The sequence below is a fragment of the Manis javanica genome, chromosome 3, assembly GCF_040802235.1.
Source record: "Manis javanica isolate MJ-LG chromosome 3, MJ_LKY, whole genome shotgun sequence".
In the NCBI taxonomy this organism is placed as follows: Eukaryota; Metazoa; Chordata; class Mammalia; order Pholidota; family Manidae; genus Manis; species Manis javanica.
The window spans coordinates 127,452,531-127,476,476 of NC_133158.1; the positions used below are offsets into that span (position 1 = coordinate 127,452,531).

At 39.2% G+C, this 23,946-nt stretch overlaps 1 protein-coding gene and 1 long non-coding RNA gene across 5 annotated transcripts in view; one reads left to right on the forward strand and one right to left on the reverse strand.

The window, feature by feature from the left end:
* KCNMB2 (potassium calcium-activated channel subfamily M regulatory beta subunit 2) overlaps positions 1–23,946 on the reverse strand; it is a 246,947-nt gene that overhangs the window by 212,827 nt on the left and 10,174 nt on the right. The gene's annotated exons all lie outside the window — the stretch shown is intronic.
* LOC140848453 (uncharacterized) overlaps positions 1–23,946 on the forward strand; it is a 139,338-nt gene that overhangs the window by 100,516 nt on the left and 14,876 nt on the right. Inside the window, exons 1-3 of one of the 3 annotated variants that reach the window (XR_012129370.1) lie at positions 264–1,380; positions 9,371–9,437; positions 18,441–18,548. This is a non-coding gene — a long non-coding RNA (uncharacterized lncRNA). Of the gene's footprint in view, positions 1–263; positions 1,381–9,370; positions 9,438–18,440; positions 18,549–23,946 lie in introns of those variants that run through there. The other 2 variants (XR_012129368.1, XR_012129369.1) reach the window with 2 other exon arrangements.

The window sequence follows — 23,946 nt, forward strand, 5'->3', positions numbered from 1 at the left end:
ATTTAAAGGGTACAGTGGGTGTCAGTCTTTTAAAAGTACACGATTAATTTGTGGAATGCAACCGAGGCAGATATAATGTTATGTAAACAGTACAGAATGTTTAAATCAGAAGATGACTAGCTTTCTCTCTTGGGATAAACAAAGTCTGAATTTCAGTTTCCCAATCTGCAAAGTGATAATATTATATCTACTTCCTAGTTTTGTTGAATGTTTAAGCTCTATGAGGCAATATAGGTGAAACTTTTGTGTAAATTGTGATGTAAGATAGCATACCTTTTTGCTCAAAGCTCCTTTTCTTCTTGGTAGAGCCCATTGATTCTATTATTTCTTTCCTCCTCTTTTTGAAAAAAGAAAACTGCTGCCCTTCCTATCTCTTGACAGTCATTCCTTTGTGAGGAGTTTGCTGTTAAAGCTCATGCTTTCTACTTCTCTTCGCACTTGTTCTTTGCTCCAGAATCAAGTATTCAGGCTTTTTCCCTTCACAATAGCTACTGACAATTAAGTAGACAAGAACCAAGGATAAAGCTTTTGTTATACTGAGTTATTAACAAAGGAAACTTTTACTTTAGCAAGAACAAAGAGGTATCATTACTATTGGTCACTGTCCAGAGACAGCTTGGAAATAGTTTAATTACAGAGAACTGCTACTGGAATAGTATTCATTCTAATGAGACTTGACTTTGTAGTCTTATCTTTACTGAAATATTTTCAAATTTTCTTCAGTCTTTTCTTTCTAAGACTAAATAAAAAATCACTTTTAGGGCATTTTCTTTCTTTCTTTTTTTTGTTTTTTTGGTGGTGGGGCATAGTGAATGACTAAAAAGTGAAAGACTAAACATGGTCCTCCTTTAGAAGATTATAATTTTTCTTCCCAACATAATCGTAATACATGAAAATCAGAAAACTTTAAGGGCTTAGAAATGAAATTTTAGAAAAATTGCTGAGAGACTGAACTTTCAAGATAGTGATGACTTGTAAAGGGCTAAAAACATATTGGGTCACAAATCATTTCATTCTGAGTATTAAGGGAAACATCATCACAGGAGAAAGAGCCAAGGCAGACCAGATTAGATGTGTGGTAACTCAGAAAAGGGAAAACAGAGGGGGCTACATTCCAGGTTTCTTGTTCAATGCCAAGAACAGGGAAAAAGTATTACAATCAATACTATTGGAGTTTACTTCCAGGTGATAACACTATTTTTAATTTTACCTTTAGCCTCTTTGTAATATGAATCAGGAAAAAAGACAGGCAATAAAAACAGTTGAAGGAAACAAAGACGCAGAAGCCATTGCCACAAGCTGCCCTACTTCTCCTAGGATCATTGAATTTTGAGACAGAATTTCTGATGTTTTTTAACTCTCTCTGAAGTTTAGAGACAAGTAAGTCTATTGCCCTAAATATTTACATTTATATAATCCTTTCCAGTTTACAGTTTAGATGTATACAAATATGCAGTTGTATAATTCTTTATAGTATACAGTTTTGTGTAAGTTAACCCTTTAAATTAGTGAGTACCTACAATGTTCAATGCACAACATTGTGAAGAAAATGTGTCCCCTACCCCGAGAAAGCTTAAATCCTGATGAGGTTTGGGGCATGTAAACAACTGACTATAATATTTTAGAGACTCAAGGAGGGAACCAGCAGAGAATACGAAAGCATTTTACAGTAGGGAACTGGAGCTGACATCTGTTATTTTGTCTTTCCTACAGTCTTCTTTTGGAAATTGCCCCTTCCTCTCACCATATGATTCTAGTAATGCTGTCAATCAAAGGGCACTGCTCCTCTCCCTCCATAGATGTGGTCATATGGACCAAGGTGGCAAATCAGAATGCCACCATCAGTGCAGGGCCACTCAAATCAATTAGGGTCACTTGTAGTCTCTTTTAGAGAATTATTTAGATGTTTGAAGAGAGAGCCTCTTGGTGTTTCCAAGGGCAACGTCTATGTAAATCTGAAGCTGCTGATGGCTGTCCATTCATAATTCATGGAGAAAAACTTCTGGAAGATGTAATGAATCCAAAAGAAAAGAAGCCAAGAAACTAAGGGAGGACATTTTTGAGGAGCTGGATCTGGCTATGCCAAAGCTAGTCAGCTCCTGACACATTTCCTTACATAAGCCAATGCAGTACATATACACTTTGATGTGTTTGTGTTGTCTTTCTGTCATTTATCTCCAGAGTACTGAATAATGCAGAGACTCAATTCTTCTAAATTTAGTTTTAATTTTATCTCTCTATCATCTTAGAGATTTCTCTGTACAGTCCAGTTAGCATAAGTGTACTTACTAGTTCGATAGGTATTCCATGAGTATCTTCTAAGCACTGGAGAGGCACTGCTTATACCACACTACTCTCTTTGTCCTTTTACCATTCCTCTTAAAAACTATGAAATTCTGTGACTATTAAATTGGCTGAATATATCCATGATCATAGCATGAATATCTTCAGAAGTTTTTGAACTCTTTCCAGGAGGAATTCCTTCCCCTGCCATTATGGGTGCTCAAAATATCCCTGGGCATTTGTGAGTGTGTATTTGGAGGTATTCACCTTTTGTCTGTGATTTCACAAGGATAAACAGAGAAATGTCATGAAAGAGACAGCAGAAATATACTCCCAAGCTAGTGTAGTTACACTTACCGAAATGTAGTGACTGATCCAGTTTCAACAATAATTCTACAGTCTTTTAAGTCTGAGATATTTATTAACTTGCTTTGACCCAGATAAAGGGGAGAAAAAGATGCTGCTCTTTTTTTCTGCCTTTTGATTGCACATCTTCTTGTTCACCTGTGTCTGATTATATATTATAAACAAAGTCTTCATATTTATGGCTGCATCATGTGGGAATTAGGCTTTCCAATCTTCTAGATAACTGAATATTAACCCCTTAAGTGACAAAATTGATTTATAACAAACTATTGGAGAATGATCTTTTAAAATGCATTATATATTTCCATGTTTTCCTAAGCAAAGTATAATAATAATATAGCCACCATTTCATAAATAGAGTTCATGTGGTATCCCCATATTGGCCATTTGTATTAAAATTTCATTTAGACGTAGTAATGTGATGGAAAAGATACTGTCCTTGTTAAGAGAGGATCAGAATGGCTAAGTAACTTAGCCAAGACCCTGAAACCACAAGGATGTAGAATGCGATTTGCACTCAGACCTGTCTGATTCCACAGCTGCTATTCTTAACACAGTGTCATCGTTAAGAACATAGAGTATTGGCTTTGCACAGATTAAATGATAGTCTCCCTGCTTCAAATGCTCTGAACTATTTGTCCTAGTAAAAATGGCCTCATAGTGCTTTTTCTTTGAATTATGTATACATTTTATAATTTTCTCTATTTTTATTCCTTCTTTTAGAAGGCTAACTATAACTCTTTGCTATTGTAAGTAGGCCTGGCTTTAGCAAAATGTGTCCTTCATTTCAGTTGATTGCTTCCTAGCTGCTTTAAATCTGAGTAATTTCCTGGGATAAATGATCTCAGATCCTTTGTATAGCCATATGGAGGGAACAATGACGATAATGGTGAGGATAATATAGTGATCATTTATTAAATACCTTTTATAACCACTCGATGTATTACATATATAATTTCCATAATCCTCACTTTTACACACTTCTATTGGTTGCTTAGGACTTTCCTCCTTATTTTCTGGGTCTCAGGTAAATTTCCAACAGATAATATTGACTGGGAAATGATACCCTGCTTAAGTGAGCAGCTGTATATATATGAACACTCAGTATTTCTGATTATTTACATTGACCTTTCTGCCTATGGTCAAATCTTGGCAAGGGTAAAATGGGAATAAGAAAACCCAGAATGGTGATATGCCAAGGACACCTTGATAAAGTCAGGACAGTCTAGTCAGTCTAGTTGGGCAATGATTTAACTACACCCATTAAGTGCTGAAAGGTTTGAAGGCAGTTTATTAACTCATGTGATCACTCATTATTATGCACCTTCAGTACCTAGGGCTGCAAGGGATGGCAGTTTATCTTTAAATGAACACTTCTCAATTATCAGCAATGTGTTTTGCTCATATTGTTCCTGTGGAGCCATTAGGTGGTTAATCTGTAGAATATGAGTACACATTTTAAAGTGCAAGGCTGCTTGATAACTTTTGTGAAGTTTGCGTTGTAAATGTATGTCATCAGTAAAATTTTGCTGAAATATCTCCACCGGAAGAACATTCATATGAAGTTTCGAGGAATTTTTAGACATTTATCTAAATGTGAGGAATGGATTTTGATGTTTGTCTGATTAAAAAAAAATTATACTTTTGTCCTCCCTGACTGGATTCGAAACAGAAAACAAAGAATCTTTCTGGAAGGAGGTAAGAAGATAAGACCTATTAGCTAGATGGACTGACTGACTTGTTTTCATCTGGTTTTGGAGAAAATTTTTAAGTGACATGCATGTTATAGTCTATGTGAGTGTTCACTGAGCTAAAATTGCCAAGTAGCTATGTGCATATATGTGTACTAGGATGCAAATCATTTGTGCTATGTGGCTGGATGCTGCCTACCTCAGTGCTGTAACCATTGAACTTTTCAGATGTGACTAAAGGTTATATTTGAACCTACACCTCCAAGTAGCTGATAGAGAACTTTATCTTCATATATGAACTGCATATTTTAAGCATTATTTTCCTTTTTTAAAAAAGCAAACTGAAAAAATTTGGACTAAGACTATACCTCAGGGCAGTTATAGACCATGACAGGGCTATGTGAATTAACCTTGAGTGTTTTCATTGGTAAGACTCCATGTGTCATTTATGGATGTTTTAAGTGACATGCACATAAGGGAAGGAAAGACCCTAAAGGACCCCTAGTGAACCTTTGGATACTTCCAGGCATTCTCATGATATTCCCCTGCTAAAGAGAATTCATTATTGCTTTTTCCTTTTTTTCTGTCCACTCTTAATATCCTGGGAACTTTTGAAATATTTTTGAGTTAAGAAAATCAGTAAGAAAACATATTCCTGTTCTTTTCTGTCCTGGTGGCCTCATTTCAGGGTTCTATACCTCATTAATAATTATAATAAAAATATTATTAAATATTACAATATTACTAAAAATTCAGTTCTTTTGCCTGCCATGGGATTTATACTGGGAGATGGTGACTGACTAGAATCCTGATTTGCAGTATGATACTATATGGGAAAATCCAGAAGAGATGCTAAAGGTTTAAATCAGGAGATATAACCACATTGATAAATAGAGTATGTTGAAGAGGTGTAATCAGTGATAGCTATGTGCACTTGACCATGTCTGCTGAGCTAATTTATTAGAAGAGTTGGAACTGCTATGAAGAGCTATGCTTTTTGGAAGACAAACTGATGTGTCACAGCTCTGTTTTGTATAAATCTTCATGTGTAGAGATTCATGTTCATTCTTTGGCAGGAAATGCATTTATGGTTGCTGCCATGGCCTCTATCCATGCTTTAATTGATTTTCCTTGGAAAGTTTTTGCTTCTTCTCTCAGGTAATTCTACTTTCCATCCTATATAGAATAAACTCGTTTCAGGAGGGGAGAACTCCCAAACTGTAAACTTAGAAGTCAGTTCTGGTGGAAGCACTGTACTGAATCCTGACTGCCAGGGACTGCTTATGTGACTTTGGCTTCATTATGATATTCCATCTCCCCCTCCTTTATCTTTTTTTGATGGAATAGCACATATTTGTTCAAAATAGTTTAAGTAATACAGAAGGGCAGAAAATAGAAAGTGGCCCCTTCCTCCCGGCTCCTCACTCATTCTCGAGAAGTAACTGTATCAATCACTTGGTACATATTATTCCAGATCTTTCACTATATACATATAGATGTATGTATATTTCATTAATAAAAAGTTGATTTTGTTATGTATAATATTGTGTATCTTGGTCTTTATACTCAAAAATATTTCCTAGACAAAGGACACCATCAATAAAACAAAAAGGTACCCTACAATATGGGAGAATATATTCATAAATGACAGATCCAATAAAGGTTTGACATCCAAAATATATAAAGAGCTCACACACTCAACAAACAAAAACAAATAATCCAATTAAAAAATGGGCAGAGGAGCTGAACAGACAGTTCTCCAAAGAAGAAATTCAGATGGCCAACAGGCACATGATAAGATGCTCCACATCACTTGTCATCAGAGAAATGCAAATTAAAACCACAATGAGATATCACCTCACACCAGTAAGGATGGCTAACATCCAAAAGACAAACAACAACAAATGTTGGTGAGGTTGCGGAGAAAGGGGAACCCTCCTACACTGCTGGTGGGAATGCAAATTAGTTCAACCATTGTGGAAAGCAGTATGGAGGTTCCTCAAAAAGCTCAAAATAGAAATATCATTTGACCCAGGAATTCCACTTCTAGGAATTTACCCTAAGAATGCAGCAGCCCAGTTTGAAAAAGACAGATGCACCCCTATGTTTATTGAAGCACTATTTACAATAGCCAATAAATGGAAGCAACCTAAGTGTCTGTCAGTAGATGAATGGATAAAGAAGATGTGGTACATATACACAATGGAATATTATTCAGCCATAAGAAGAAAACAAATCCTGCCATTTGCAACAACATGGATGGAGCTAGAGGGTATTATGCTCAGTGAAATAAGCCAGGCAGAGAAAGACAAGTACCAAATGATTTCACTCATATGTGGAGTATAAGAGCAAAGAAAAAACTGAAGGAACAAAACAGCAGCAGAATCACAGAACCCAAAAATGGACTAATGGTTACCAAAGGGAAAGGGACTGGGGAGGATGGGTGGGAAGGTAGGGATATGGGTGGGGAAAAAGAAAGGGGGCCTTACAATTAGCATGTATAATGTGGGGGGGTGCATAGGGAGGGATTTGCAACACAGAGAAGACAAGTAGTGAGTCTACAGCATCTTACTATGCTGATGGACAGTGACTGTAATGGGGTTTGTGGTGGGGGGGACTTGGTGAAGGGGGGAATCTTGTAACCATAATGTTCTTCATGTAATTGTAGATTAATGATAATAAAATGAATAAAAAAATTTCCTAGACATCCTTCTGAATGAGTTTATCTTCATCTACTTAAATCTTTTTATTGCATTCAAAGTGTTCTAGTATAGATGTACCATGAGATATTTTACTGAACAACCTTTAGATTGTTTCCAAATTTACAATATTACAAATAATGTTACAATGAAGACAATTGTGCATAATATCCTTGCACACTTGTGAAAGTATTTCTGGGAGTAGATGGATACAAATGGAATTGCTGAGACAATAATTTTGTTTCTCAAATGTTTTGATAGATTCTCCTAAGTTGCTCTCCATAAAGTTTTTGATTTTTATAATCCCCCCAAAGTGTATAAAAGTTGAGCAAGTTTATTAAACTGAACTCTAATTTTCTTGTGTAATAAAAAATGGTGTATATTACCTTTTATCAAGGTTAATTTATTACATAGAGTAGTGAATGTAAAGTATGTCACTGTATCTGACCAAAAGTGGTGCTTGATAAATCTTCATTCCCATCTTTTTTATTTCTTCAACTGCCCCACTTTATACAAGGCAACAATGCAGCAATTAAAGTGATTCAATTCTTCCATCTGGATTATATGCATTGTTCCCATCCCTCTAATATTCATACCTACATCATTCCTGAGTTTCTTAACTCAGAGTTAGTTCTGGTCACTATTGTCTTCATATTGGTCATGGACCGTCTATGACATATGGAATCCATCATAATCAGAATCTCAGTGTTTTAAAAGTACTTTGCAGATGTCTTCTCATTCTTCTTGCTGTCTCAGAATTCTATTTCATGTGTTCTGGAGTATAAAGGCATGGATTTCTATTTTGAATGATCCAACATGGAGGTGCCTACATCTACAAAAAGTGTGGTCTCACAAAAAGTGTGAAAGGAGGCTCTGAGAGATGGCTAAGTTCTGGTGCTCCTCATCACTATCCCCGAGCCTTTCGCTCCTTTGTGGGAGGACTCTGCTGGGTCCTTTCCAAAGTCCCCACACTTCCACTGAGACCACCTTACTTTCTAGAATTATATATACCTCCCCCATACTTTATTTTTCACGAGAATTTAATTCACAACATCAGTTGCTATCTCAAAGATGGGATGAGTCTTATCTGAGAAGTTAGGTGTGATGCAGGACTATTCATTCACTTTGTGTGATTTTATGCACGTGAAATTAAATCCAAGTTGATAAGTTACTGCAGAGGACCATCCAGCTCTGGACACTGGTGGATTCCAAGTTTGAGTAAGCTTTCTGTCAAAATATGCCTCCCGTCCACGCCTATGAGGTGTTCCCTCTTCAGTCAACCAACACAGATCTCACTTAAGCTTTGGATAGTTTCAGGTATCGTTTAATTTAATTTAATAGACACTTCTGCAATGCTTACTCTGGGAAGACATTTTTTCTGGGTGCTTTACAAATACTAATTCATTTAATCTTTAATGGCTGCTTCTGTTTTTCTCATTCCACCCCACAAGGGAAGATAAAACATCTCTAATATCTTCTCTGTATAACAGCCTTCAAATACTTTGAAGACAGCCACCAGGTTCCCTAAGGCCTACTCTTTTTCAAATTAAAGAATCCCAGTTCACTCAATTGTTTCACATGCTGCACACTACTGAGTTATTTCATATCCTGATCATTCTCCTCTGAATGTCCTTTGATTTGTTAGTGACTCTTTCAGAGGTTATAAGCTGTCTTATTCTGGCCCATAGATGTGTTTTGCTTGGCACCATGTCTTTTTTTTTATTTGTTTTGTTTTTAACTACAAAAGAAAAGTAAGAGAAATTTGAATGCCTGTCCACAGGGCATGCATTCTCCAGCTGTAAGTTTCCACTAGCATCTGTCGCCCTAGCTCTGGGTTCATTCAGCTCAGCCCCCTGAAGTTGTCTGAGTTTGAGACTCCTGCTGAAATGCACATTCAGAACCAAAATTAGATGTTGTCTAGAACTGGAAAGCAAAAGGGAGGGTTTTTGAAGCCTCCCCATTCCCCTCCAGGTCTCTTCTCTTAGCTTACAGCTCTTCGGTTTTCTCTGCTCCCTTATCCATGCTGTCAGCACCAACACTTAGCTTTACTGGTTCCCACTTCCTTCCCTGGGATCTTCTTTCTGGGGCTTCTCAATCTCTTTCTTAATTATGCAGAGCAACTTAGCTCTGGACTAGCTGCACCAGAGACGGTGGTCACATCTATCATCTCCTCAGCCAGCAGGAGGGCCTCCACTGATCAGGACTTTCTGTGCATGAAGGCAGCGAGTGATCGCCATATTCAACGCATGTATTTTCCTACCACAATAAGATTGCTTGTTTAAGAGTTCGGCAGCATATTGAATCCAGTGTTCTCTTTTCTTTTTTTTATAGATGGAGAAACCCAGATGCATAACACTCACATTAGTTAACTAAGAAATCATAGCTAATTAGCAGAGAGGTAAGCATAGAAGCCAACACTGGTATTTCCCAGGTCTGTATAAATAAAATTGTGCTAAGTATGATGTTACTAGGAATCTGTATTTATGCGGAAGCTGTCACCAATTCTAAGTATAATAAATCTTGGTAATAGTTTAGGTTTGACTTGCCTACAGCAAATCAGATCTCTTTTCCCCTTACAGATACACTATAGTGGCTGCATCCCAGCTTGTGGATAAAAAGCTGCTATATTTCTTTCCCTACTAAGTTTTGCCATAAAGTGCCTTTTGAATCTCCTGACAGCATTTTGCAAAAGGCAAAAACATTACAAAGTGAGCATTTCCAGCTATACTAACACTGGAACTTAATGTTGCAATATTACAGAATGGTGGGATTTTAGTGTTGGAAGGACCTTATAAATTATTTAATTTGATTCTCCCCTACTTTTTTAGGCCCTTTTGCTGAGAGCCCTAGAGCCATTTAACTTCAGGACCAATAGAACCTGGCTATCCTAAGCAGTCTCATTGCACAAATCCGTACAGCTTTCACATAAAAACAAATAAACAAGAAAGCCTATTTTTCAGCATTGTTTTGTGTTTATTGATAGGGAAGGGGATCATGTACCACTTACAGTAATCTCTTAAGATTTTATAATAATCCTTGCATTATCCTGTTAAACTGTGGCTGCAGCTCTGTGCTTAATAGATTGAAATCTATTATTCATAATGCCATCTTGTTCCTGTTCAAATAACATTATCCTTATGACTAAAATTTTATGGTTTCGTACTCAATTTCATAGCACAGTGAGAGAGTAAAGCATTAGAACAAAGAGTTTTCATTTGTGAATTCAATTCCATAGGTATTTGTGAAGTACCTACTCTGTGCCTAGCATTATTCTTGGCACTTCTGGGGATTCAGAGGCAATATATGGCATGGCTTTTCATCTCAGAGAGCTAATATTCTGTTGTGGGTTTCTGAGTGTTCAGTAAAATCTGGAGAATAATGGAATGTTGTCTGAAAGGTGGTGGAATAGTATAATGAGTTAGGGCATAGATTTTGAGATCAGGCTGTGTAGGGTTTGTATTCTACTTCTGTCAGCTACTAGCTGTGGTGTCTTGGGTAAGTACTTTTAGTCAACTCTCAGTATCCTCATCTGAGGACAAGAATAGTACTTATTTCGTAGGGTTATTTCAAAGATTCTATTAAAAAACAAGGCAAAGCTCACATAACACATGCCTGACATGTAGTGCTCAAAAACGTTACCTAATGTTTAGAATCTTTATCATTTAGGTCCATGACGTCTCTTTCTTCAAAGTACATTAGAGAAAAAACCAGTCACCTCAATACATTTAGGAGAAGAAAACTTGAGCTTTGGATCTGAAATTTCTAGGTTTTATTGATTGGTTGAGTACTGGTTGATTGCATTCTGTTTGTGTGGCTTGGGGTAGCCCATTTGCCCACAACAGCAATGTCAAGCTTCTTTCTCAAGAATCCTAAGGGTAGAGTTGGGAACACCAGTAGTTCACGGGGGTGTGATCTTCAATTTCATTCAGAATTGTTTGCTCTTGGGAGCAGTGTCCTGGAGGATAGAAGTCTGCCTCCCGGTGACTGTCCATGTTCCCATTCACCTCAGGTTCTCAGACACACGCCTCCTGACTGGTTGTCAACTACTTGGGTTTCCAGCCTGCCTTACCTCCAGCACCCTCTGGAGTTGCCATTCAATTAGCCCCTCAGAGGAATATATTTGAACTAGATGGTACAAAATATTCTGGGAAGTCTTAAAGTGTTGTGTATGGTGATATAAGATAATCAAATAACTAACTACTTGCCAAATTCCTCCCTCCCTCCTTCTGTTTCTTTCTTTCTCTTAAGTTTTTTTGGCCCTCACTTTATTTATGTATATATATATATATTTATGCATATATTTGCATATACTTAGATACATAAAAACATGTATATTTCCTTCTTTTTTAAAAACAGGGTAAACAAACTAAATACAGGGAAGGAAAACGGCCTTCACAATGCATCTGTGTAATCTGAAAGAAAAACATTTTGCCTAATTTGAAATGAAATGTTCCTTAAACAACTTTGCAGTCAGGCTATTAATAATCATTCTGCAAAGCGGGTGACATATACTAGAGCATATTGGAATATTAGGGCTCCATGAATTGCTGTCAGTTTGAATTTGTATATATTTTCTCATCATTAAAAATACTGTGATCTAGTTTTCAGAAGAAAAGTGCCTATAAAATAACCCTGTTGTTAAATATGTGTGAGACAATTCATATGTATGCAAAATTAATTAGAAATCTAAACATGTAATGAGTTACTAATACTCGTAAAGACCATTGGTGCCTAAAACAACCAATTAAGATATCTTTTCTAGAATTATCTAGATGTTTGTGTCCATTCTCCAATTCAGTTTGCGTGTCTAGACAGAGCTACTTTCAGAACATTGATCAAAGAGAAGAAAATTCTGACAGTAAAATAACAGAGAATTTGAAAGGCTTAAAAAACACACACAACTCTATTATATTAGAGTTGAAACCTGCAACTTGTAAATTATCAGCACACTATTTTTTAAAATAGGAGAAAAAATACACTAGAATCAAGAAACACCCTAAATCCTATTAAGAGAAAAAGTATTTCCTGTGAAAGAAAGCTTCCTCACGAGTCATCAGCTCCCTGTACCCTGAATTGTTGGTCATACACACATTTCCAAAGCCAGGAAACACTATACCCTCTAGTTTTCTATCTTCTAGCCATTTTCTGAAATACCCAAGCCAATACCTAAACCAATACTTTAATTGTAGCTTTCTTCTGCATAGTAGCCATCACCAATTCCTTTACTACTTCAGGAGGATGAATGCAAAATAAACAGTTCTTCGGGGGGTTCTAGCTTACCTCTAGTGTATGTCACACTGTCACATCACTGTCTGCTTTGCTGTTCTCTCTCAGTTCTTTACAACATGCCCACAGGACTCCCGGGTTGACCTAAGAGGGTACTACACACTTGGATAGGATAAAAGAAAAGGAGGAGAGAAAGGTCCCCAGGGACGTTTGTACTCAGATGCAGGGCTCACTGGTCAGGGCCCTCCCCCAGGATGGGGGAACAGAGCAGTCAACCGCGCAAGGCAAATAGCAACTAGCCTCCGGGCCTGCTGCAATGAACGCGAGGTAATCAAAAGGCCTCTGAAGCACTGAGCTGAGGGGAGAATATTTACTCTTCTCCCTGGCTCTTCTTTACAGATAAGAACCCTGGAGTTGGGGCATACATTTATTTGTGATTTTAAAAAACTGGAACCATGATCCATGAGATATTCCACACAGTTTGTTTTAAACTATTTCAGAACACTTCTGTGGAGGACAATGGCAGCATTTAAAATACAGTCAGAAATGGAAGGGACTTGAGAGGTGATCTAGTTCAGTTATCTTACTTTACAGATGAAAAAACTCAGGCTTAGTGTGTTAAAGCTGCTGTCCAGGTACTGCAACCAGGAGGCCCACTGATCTTTTCACCATGTACTCTGCCCCTTCTTAATTATCTACATGTCACTTTACAGTTTTGCAGGCTCTATCTTGCTGCTTCTGTAGGACTACAAGGTTTTCTCCTTCCCTTTGGTTGTATTTCGAACAATGTACAGAGTGTGGAAACTGAATTATTATAGTTATCTGTGTATTCTATGGGCAATTTAAAATTGGCTCAGTTAAAATGGGAAACTTCACACTAGCCATAAGAAACTCTTAAGAGATGCAGCAATTCAATCTGGTTCACATAATAATAGCAATAAAGAGGAAACTGAACATTTCTTCTCTCTTGCAACAAGCTCAAAACAATTTTGGAATTTTCTTATTAAACCTTTCAGAAGAGCTACAGCCACTTTTGCTTATGGGGAACCTCAGCCACAGAGGTCATGAGGCAGTGTGTGTCCAGGAACGGCACGCACTGGTGTGGGTATCTGAGGACTCGATTTCAAGGGCTGCTGGTGGTGGCTCACGCCCCTTTGATCTGGTGGGTCTGAACCTGTTACATATCAGTTAAATGAGAGGAGGTGGTCATGGGGATCTCCAGCAGGCCTTCATGGGATTTCAGAGTCCAAGTCTGCTCACATTTTGTTCTCACTCTGGGTACCCCTGCTTAAAGTCTTCCTTAAGCTTCTGTAACTTGACCCTTTCTCTAGTAATTTCCCCTGTTTAGAAATTCTGTCTCTTCTCCTTTTCCTAAGAGGAATGAGAACAATAAAAAGCCTTTTCTGTGTGAGCAAGCAGCCAACAGATGAGGGTAGAGAGAATGAAGCAGTAACAGGACCACTGCCTTGTTTATGCCTGGGGGACTCGTAGTGGTTGTTGAGACATTTTAAGTTTCTTTCATGACTCTTCATTCCTGCCCCCCTTGCTCTAAACATCTTACTTTTACTTTCTCAGACCGAAACCATCCATCATGAGTTCTTTCAATGTTCTTCCTTCATAATACTTAAGCAATTAATTCATCTTTTCCTTACTCCGCCACTCAAACATCACCCTACGTCCATCTTAGACAAAGACGACAGCCTTTGTCATACACAAGCAACCCTCTCTTGTGGCCTCATCTGACACCGAGTTCTTCTGAGTCAGTGGTTCTCATACCTGGGTACGTATCTGAATCACTGGGGAGGGCTAGTAAAGAATGCAGGTGCCCACCCCACCCCAAACGATTTAATCCCTGCAGGTCAGGAGTAGGCGTCAGTACTATTGTAAGGAGCCTAGGTGAGTCACGTGTTCAGAAAGGGTTGATAACCAGTGCTCCAGGGTCTTTAAAAGTTAATTAACTTAGTTTATTCTTTAGCTTTAATCCATTTTACAGGCTTCTTCCCTAAAACCTGCATATGTGCTTAGCCTTCTGTTATCTTAGTAAAACACCTTCCCTTGTCCCTCAAGCTATGATTCCATGCATCGTTTTCACTTTCCCTCCCATTTTACCTTCTCTGTCATTCTGCTCCAGGTTATTCCTGAAATGGCTTTCTTTGAGGTCACCAGGATAGCCAAAATACGTCCCCCCGTCTTCATCCTCCCCGCTCCCTGCTGAGCCTGCTGTTCCTGATCACCTTTGCCTTGGTGAAATTCTCTCTGCCTCTGGCTTTTGTGGTTCCGCATTCTCTTGGTTTCTTTCCCAGGTTCCCAAAGATTCTTTTAAAAGTATGTCTTTATGGGTCCCCAAAGTATAGCTGCTTCTCACAGTTTTATCCTAATCACTCTTAAATTATTGATTTGTTCTCTCCTCCAGAGTGATTGCCTAGATTTAAATGATCCCATCCAGGAAAATGGCTCTGGAATCTGCCTCCCTCCGCTGAGTTTCAGGTCCCACCCCAAGGGAGACTCCCCCCCTGGATGTGCTTCCCCCCCCTCAGACTCCGTGCGCCCAAGGCAAGCTGCTCCTGATCCCCGCTGAACTCCGACTCACACGCTCTTCAGTTTTCTGGGCATAAAAACTCTGATTATCTGTCGTTTTCCTTTGTTATTCACTCCACATATGTCCCGAATCCCCCAGTTATGTCTATTTTACCTTTGTAATTTTTAAGACCTCTGTTTCCTTCTCCTTACTTCTAATTCTTACCCAAGCCCTTGTTTTAAGCTGCAGATCAAATATCCAGTCTTCTATGATGCCATCCTGAATTCCCAGTCAGAACCAGCCTCCCCCTTCTTGCTGGTCCCAAAACACTTTGTGGGGCTCATATGAGAGAGCACATTCTTCTCTTAAATATGTTACTACACATAGAGTTTTTGTTTCTTAATTTTACATAAACCTCTTGATGTCAGAAACAGTATCAGTGGATTTTTTTGTTTTTTGTTTTCTTTTGGATGGAGTTAAAAGTAAGAATAAGAAACCTACCATCTGGGTAAAAAACAAAACAAAACACATGGGCACACACATACATATACACACACAGCTGTAATACAATGAAAATGGTTATACACTGTAAAGTGTACTGGTGGCACATGGCTCTATGACATAGGTGATGCTTTATAATCATGAGTAGTTTGGGTTTATCACCCAGCATACCAGCTATGGGGACAAGCACTGCCCACTTGTAACCTTTTGATGCAGAATAACCACGTGTCTACATGGCCCCCTCCATTAGGCAGCATGCTAAGTACGTGGTATGCTGGTGGCCTGGGGCTGGCCAAATCTAGGCCCACCTTATCTTTTGGGAGAAACCTTATTGGGAGGCAGACTCCTTTGACCAAGGTTTTGTTCCTTGAGGCACTGGTCACACAAGAATGATCCCTTGTAGCAAAGCACACAGTCTCTGTCCCCTCACCCCACATAAGCCTTTCCCTTCCTGTCCATGACAGCAGTGTGCAAGCTTGTCCAGCTGGCCACTCCTGGACTCCTTGCACGTAAGTCCCAAAAGTTCTCATGTCTCCTATGGCATCTCTGGGTCTTTCAAGCACTTTCCCATCGTAAGTCACCCACTTGGGCATGTAGTCAGACTTCTGACCACACACCAGCATATATTTTGTATGTATCATTTCATTCAAACCTCCTAAGAAACCTACAAGTTCAGTATTAAGAGAACCCATTTTATAGATTCAGAGACTGGTAATGAAAACATTAAATGACTTGCCTAAGGTGACACAGCTAGTCATGGACGAGCAAGGGTCAAATTCAGGTATAAAAGCTCATGCTCCTAAGACTGTGTGACTCCATTAGGTTAAATCATATGCTGTGCTCACACACTGGGGGTTAATAGAACAGGGAAGAGACCCTTTGTGGGTTGTGAAGAGCAGTTTTATTGCTGAAAAAGAGTAAAATATTCTGTTTATTCTTTCTTTTGACTCTCATTATTGCAATTTCCCAGTTGTAGAGTCCACCTGCATGGTGGGCAGCGTGGTGGGCTTTCAGTGATAGTGTTTGAGGACACTCTTCTCATGGCCAGCCCTCTCCTCTGTCAGCCTGCTGTTCCCCTCTTGTCTCTTTTCATGCCGGAGACATTGTCTTTAAAAAACCCTGGTTAAAATGACGACCACCTTGGCTTGGTCGGTCATATGATGTGATCAGCTAACTGCTGAGAAAGCATGTGTTCAACAGCCTTCTGAGGTCCTCTCAGACAGCTCCTACAGTGATAAAGTGACGTGCAGAAGGCAAGGACCCTCACCCTTTATACAACACCCATATGCCTTTGGGAACCCAGCCGTACTTTCTTCTGAGCAGTAATCAGGACTAATTTGTAAGCCACTGAGGGCAAAGGCACAAGTTTTCTAATCTTCTTATTAATCTCAGTATTTTACTAGGCTATGGACTCTGAACATAAATTATACTTCATGGAAATAGGGGGAATTTGAGCTCTTTGTTTTTAAGGAGAGGCAAAGGCATACGTGTTTCTCTTGAAAGGGGGCCCAATAATTGATGGTTAAAAATAACTGAATTAAATGGACTTGCAGTCAGGCCACTTGTTCTACATCAGAGAAAAAAGGAAGGAATTAACATTTCTAATAAGATTCTAGGTGATCCTGATGAGAGAAAACCATTTTTGTCTTGAAATATAAATGTTTATATACTCTCTAAAGCTCATTTTGATTTCAAGTTCCATTCTTTCACAACAGATGAGGAATAGGCATGGTGCTTTGGTAACAATTAGAGTTTCAAGATTTGACTCTGATAAGTATTTCAGCTTTGAATTCTTATTAGAAGTTCATTCAAATGTACCTGCAACCATATGCTCTGAAAGTTATTATTTTAAATGCAAAGTACTTTGGAATTTCTTAGTAATGGTGACTCAGAGAATAGACTCTGCAATCAGAATTGGATCACCAGAGATTGAATCAAGGCCTTAAGCCTTGTTACTGTGTAACTTTGATCAAGTTGTTGGACCTCTCTGTGCCTCAGTTTCCTTATTTTCCAAAATAGAGATGATCAGAAAACCTACTCACAGGTTTGTCAACAGGATGAGATGACAAGACATAGAGCTTGGCCCATAAATAAGTGACAGGAAATGTTAGCTCTTATTAATTTTAATGGTTTTTAAAAATGGTTTGGCTCTGGTATATTCCTTTTCAGTGATTTCTACCTCTCATTTTCTCTCTCTTCTCTGCAAAGCCTCCTTCCCTCTCAAGGTTTTATCTTGGGGAAAGCCAATCTGAGCAGCCCTTGGTTCAGTAAGAGTCTCGGAAGCTGACCAGAGGATGCTCAGTTCTGGGTGACATTCCTAGCCTCTGCCCCAAATTGTGCCCTTTCTGTCTTTGGGGCACATACCCAGTCATTTCTTACATTTGAGTGGCTTGCCCATATATCTGCTTTTTACATTTTATTTTCAACAAGCATTCCTGACTTCCTGAAAGTCTGTATTGGCCAACATCTAGTTCATCTTTCCCATTTTTTCATCAAATCCTGTAAACACATCCAGACCAAGATGAAGTCCAAACCATATTTTTTTAGCCCCCTAGCATGGTGCCAAATGGCACTTAGGTAGTATAATAAAGGAAATCTGTTTCCTTCCTCATATTTTATGTATCTGTCATAAATCTTAACTGACTTTAGATGAACAGCAATTTAAAAGTTCAAGTTTCAGGTGAAGGTTCAGTTTGGATTTCATTTTAATGTTTTATTAAAATTGATTTGCTTTTGCAAATATGAATTAATTTTGTATCATTTTAGAAGAAACTTGTTGACAAGCAGTGATAAAAATCCAGCCAAGATAACACTTTGACATAGGGCAGATATTTGTTTTTCTGCTTATCTTTATTGAAGAACTACCAGAAAGAAACCCTTAGCTTTTATTATTCCTTTGAAATATGGATAAAATCAAACTGTGCTACCCAACAAAGAAGAAAGGAATCTAAACACTATTAAGGGTGCTGTCAGAATCGACTGTGGCATTTATTCACAAATCTAGAAGACTACTGAGGCATAAAATGTGCAACTTATTAGGTCATTGCTTTTGAATACAAATTATAATAATTTCAGGGTAACAAAGTGTTTGAATTTCTATAATTTAAGGAAAAGCAAAAGCAAGGACAATTATTATATTTGCTTGACTTAAAACAGCTACAAAACAACAACAGCGACTTACAGAAATGGAAGGACCTGTGGTCCAGATTCTACCCAGACTGAGGAATGTGATTTTCTGGGAAAGCAGCCCACGTGCAGTATTGGTGAGGTCAAGACCAATTTGGGGAAAATGGAACAGGAAGGAAATAAAGCTTATAAATGCTATTGATATATATATACACATGCACATGCACACACACACAGACACACACACTGGGTTATATAAAGTATTAGGCAAAGAGAATTGGTGCATAATTTATATTTTATCTGAAATGGGTTTGTCAACCTGAATTATTTTAGAGATTGGTGGCAGAATAATAGAATCATGATGTTTTGGTTTGTTATTCAAAAGATAAGATTGGAGAAAAATAGAAGACAATTTGATGATATGTTAAAGAAAAATGTGAAATCCTTTACAAAACATTTTGCTCCATTGCTTTAACTCCCCTTTCACCGCTTCTCAGTGTAGAAGCTTGTGGTAGGAGTGCTCTTAAACCATTCTTCCATAATTACCATTAGAATCACATCTTCAAACCCTGGTCAGCTTCTGGAGGAAGGTCAGCACCAGGCTTTAGTGGTTTACTTAGCAGGTCAGGCGAGATCAGAGATGTGAATCCACAGGAGAGCAGATCGCCTGGGTCAGCTGCCAGCAAGACCTCCGTACATGAGTCGTGTGCTTCCTTCTATTTCCTGGAGCTCTGGGCGTGACCCTTTTGGGACCTTACAGCCCAGGCCTGCACATCTGGGGGCCTGTGCACCTTGGCAGCAGGGCACAAAATGTGTCAAATGGCCCCCATGTGTCAAATTTGGGAATCAGGCTGGCCTCAGCTTGAACCCCAGCTTTGCCACCTGCAAGTTGTGTTACCTCGGGCAAGCTCATCACTTTTTGAGCCTCAGTTTTTTCATGTATAAAGTAGGAATGATTGGAATTCTCCTTTCCTGGGGCTGTTCTGTGCTGTAAACGAGAGAATGCTTATCAAATGCTTAGCATAACACCTTGAATGTACAAAGGCTTCCCTGCTACAGTGACATTGTTGTGTGAAGTGCCAGTTAGCCACAAAGTACCCAGTGAATGGTGTGTATCACTGTGGGTATTTTTAAGGTCTTGCCAGCAAGGAATATACCAAAAAGGAACAGCTATTTCTCCATGGTTGTTGCCCCTAGTTCCTCTCTGGAAATGCATATGTCCTGGTGATCAGGCTCCCAAGGCAGCGGTGGGGGCTCCGCAGGTGAGGTAGTGTGGCCTGGTGGTAGATGGAGTCAGAGGAGCTGTCTGGAAGGCTGGCTCTCCCATTACTTACTCTGGATCTTGGGGCAGGATTTCCAGTGTCTTTGGACTGTAGTTTCCTTGTCTTAAAATGGGGGTGATGATAACCACCATACAGAGCCATGGTATTCATAAAAGGTGAATTGTGTGAGTTCCATGTGTAATCTACAAAATGAGGTAAGATGCGAGTTCAGTCCCTACGAGGAGGCTCTGTGGCCAGCCTCCGGAAAGAGTATCTGTCCACACCCCTCCTGCATCCCTGCTTGTTCTTTGTGAACTGCCCTCACTCTTGCCTTCCTTCTGGGAGAAAAGTGTTTTAAAGAATGGCTTGCTTCCTCTACCTCTGCCCCATCCTTTAATGACATTGAGCCTAATTTTGACACTTAAGCCATGTTTTGGAAAATGATCTCTCACTTTGCAATTGAATTAGTAAAATACAGGATCACAAAATCCCCTTCCTATTTGAGCTCTCGGTAACATTCACCATGATTACCCACTCCCACACTAACAATAGCAACGGGTGCCATTTCTTCAGGTGTAACTCTGAGCGGCACTGTGCGAGCCCCCTTGTACACATGATTTCATTTAACTTACACAAAACCTCTGGGTCGCAGGCATTATGGCCTCATTTTATGTAGGAGGAAGTTGAGGCACAGAGATATTAATACAGCCATCTAAGTGGCCAAAAAAAAAGGAAAGAAAAAAGAGAGATTAATATTCTGTTAATACTGATGTTTCTTCCTTCTTGGGGTCTGTCCTTTTCTCAACTTTTATTTGTAATCTTTCTATTAAAATACTGAAAACACTGTGGCCCTTTCTTGTGGCATCTGTTTCACTCCTAACTCTAGAACTTGATATAATTCCTGAGTACTTGGCAGTCCCACTGAGGGCCTCCTTTCGCATAAGGCTTTGTTGGGACAAATAATTTTTTTTTAACAAAGGGAACATTACACAAAGCATCTTTCTTGGATGGATAGGTCTGAAGAGTTAACACTAAATAAGAAACTGAAAACAATATCAAGTCCTGCCTGGCTCATTTACCTTTGTAGTCAATATAACATTGACCTTCTCAAGCTAAGCTTCCTTTGGGTTTGTTGGTCAAGAGGTTTTGTTTCATAGTACTGCAGGGGCAGAGAAAGAGAGCCGAAGAGATAAAATGTGCATACCTTTCTTAGAAGTTGCACTGGAAAATATCATTGCTGTCCTGATTAATGACAAAGAGTCCCAGCTGGGGTGGAGTATAATGTGATTTAGATAAACTCTAAGGAAGGTAATTCTCAGGGGAGAAATTTGAGCAAGTCTGTGTGATGCCCAAGATGGACCATAAACAAGAGACAAGTGAGTGATGTTACTTTCCCTGTTGACCTATATTTAACAGAACTCTCTTCTTAGGAAAGAGCTTGCTTTAGCTTATTGTTAAAGTAAGCTGTTAGTTTACGTGTTTTGAAAAAGCAACAGGCAAGGGTCAGTGCCTAGGCAGATAATAGTTTACCCACATGGTGCTGGTGTAGCTTTCTTTTCTCCCCAGTTACCTTTTCCCAATGATGATGACATTCTTATATTCACACATATGGATCTTGTCAGTGGGCAAGGGGCTGATGTGTGAAGTGGATGCAAAGCATAGTAAGGGATACAACAATATTTTAAAGGAAAGTGTATTAAAATAAAGAGGATTACTCAGTATAATGAAATTTCCATTTTTGTCCATGAAAATAATATGGGCAACTTCCTATGGCTCAACTGTTTACAAGACACCTTAACTTATCCTGACCCAAATCTTATAATGTAAGAGACACTATCCCACTTACCAAATAGAGATGAAACTCAGAGAGGTTAAGTGGTTTTCCCAAGGACACATACTAGCTGGATTTTGAATCCAGGTCAACTTTCTTTCTAACTCATAAATCTGTCTTTTTATAAATTATAGTTTCTCTCTTCATGAAATTTTTAAGTAAAAGGTAAAAAGAAAAAAGAAAATGATGTGCGTGTATAACTATGTGATGAGTAAGTAGCAAAACGTAGAATCCTTGCTAAACTAGTTCAAAGACCAGAGAGGCCCCTTCTGGTCTAGAGGACAAGGAATGGAAAGGAAAAGGAGAAGTGGGAAGTGATGAGAGAGAGGCTCTACCTGGAAGGGGCCTCTGGAGAGTAGGTAGGAGTTTGACAGGAGGAAATGTGAAAGGGGACAGAGGCCTTTTCCAGATGCTTGAGATATGTCAGGCCACGGGACAGAGGCATGAGGAGGCGGTAGGTATGCTTGAGGGGTGGCGACTCGTATAGTTAGTCGTAATACAGGGCGAGAGAGGAGAGGTAAAGATTAGGCTGGAAATTTATCTGCATGCCCCACATTGGAGGATCATGATGTATACTGAGAGACTCTCTGCTTGGTTAGACAAGAACCACTGAAGGGCTGTGATTAGGGAAGTTCCATAATCAGGTCATGCCTTGGAACCCGTCATTAGGAAGAGCTAGCTATGTAGAAGAAAACAGGGGAGAGATTAGAGCAGTTGTTCCCCCAAGTTTATGTGTGGTAGATCTAATTATGGTGTTTGCTAAATTTCCAGGCCTTACCTCAAAAGATTCTGATTAAATACAGGCCACATGAACTGATATTTTACAAAAGCTCCCCAGGTAATTCTTGTGCTGGCGGTTTAAGGACAGCACTTTGGGGAAAAAAAAAATGACTAAAGGCAAGAAGGTTGGTTAGCAAATAATCATAATAACCAAGGTGTGAGAATAAAGGGGCTTTATTTGTACAGGGAGGAACAAAAGCAGATGCAGAAGATATTTTGAAAGAACAATCAATAGACCGATTAGGTCTATAGTGGCAGGAGGAATCAGTGACAACTATGGGCTTCGAGACCTGGGCAGTCAGTGGCGCAATGAATAGAAAGATGAGGCAGAATAGATGTACTGGGTCTTAATAAGAATTTAGTTTGGGTAAGTGAAATTTGAAATGTAAAGGTAGCCGCAGGGAAGTGTCTATTAGATGGCAGGCAATGTAGGATTTGGCTTGGGGAGCAGGTCACAGCTGGAGAGATGGTTTAGGGTAAAGTGTAGATAGGTAATATGGTCAATTACAGAAACAGTATAAAAAATTAAAAGGAAAAAGAGGACTCAGCAAAGAGGAAAGATAGGAAAGAACTGTAAGGTAGGAGGTGACCTGGGAAGTGAAACATAATTAAATGAAGAGAAGAGAACATTTCAAGGAAAAAAAAAAAGAAAATACATATATTAGAGAAAGAAGGTCCATGCTTTTGAATGCTGTAGTCATGAGGACTATGAAAAAGCTGGATGAGGGCTAAAGAAATTCATGGAAAGGGTGAAGAAAGCAGTCACAGGATCGCAGTGTGGCCAGAATTCATAGGCCAGTGCCTTTAAAGATGAATGGGGAGCAAGGAAGTGGAGGCAATTAAGTACAGACTATAATTTCAAAATGTTTTTGAGGAAAGATAACTCTAGTCATGTTCAAGTGTTCTATAACCTCACCATCTATCCAGTTATTCAGGCCAGAAATCTAAAATTATCCTTGACACCTCCTTCTTCTGTACCCACATCCTCTCAAATATAGCCTATTGCCAACTCTCTAAATGACTTCCTAAATGTGGCTCCTTCTGGCCACTTTTCTGCCGTCCCACTGCTGCCTGGTGCAAGTGCCATCACCCAGATTACTAAGGGGCCTCTCAGCGGGCTTCTCTGCATCCTAGTGCTCTTCTCCATTAAGGTCAATACAGTGCAGCGAAGACGTCTTTGTAAAGAGCAAATGTCTTGTCAACCTCCTTGTTGATACTTTGATGTCTTTCCATTGCTCTTAGAATAATGAGCAAACTCCTTAACGTGACCTGTAAGCTCCTGTCTAGTTGGGTTTTACTCTGCTTCTCCAGCCTTACTTTGAACCACAGGCTGTTTGATCCCGGCCGTCCAGGCACACTGGCTCTTTGTCAGAGGCATGGTCCTCATCTATTGTAATAGACTTCCTTTTTAACTCTTTTTTAATTGATTGCTTTTCACTAGAATGTGACCTCCATAAGGACAGGAAAGTCTTTCACACACACACATGCACATAAGTGTGTGCACATGCACAAACGGGCAGAGCGCCTGATAAATGTTGGAGGAGTGAAGGTGCGATACTTTAGCTTTATCATGTCCTTTTCTTCTGCCTGGAAAGCTTCCCCTCCACCCTCTGCTGCTTTCACACTTGCTTATTCACACTCACTTTTACTTCTTCATTTAGCA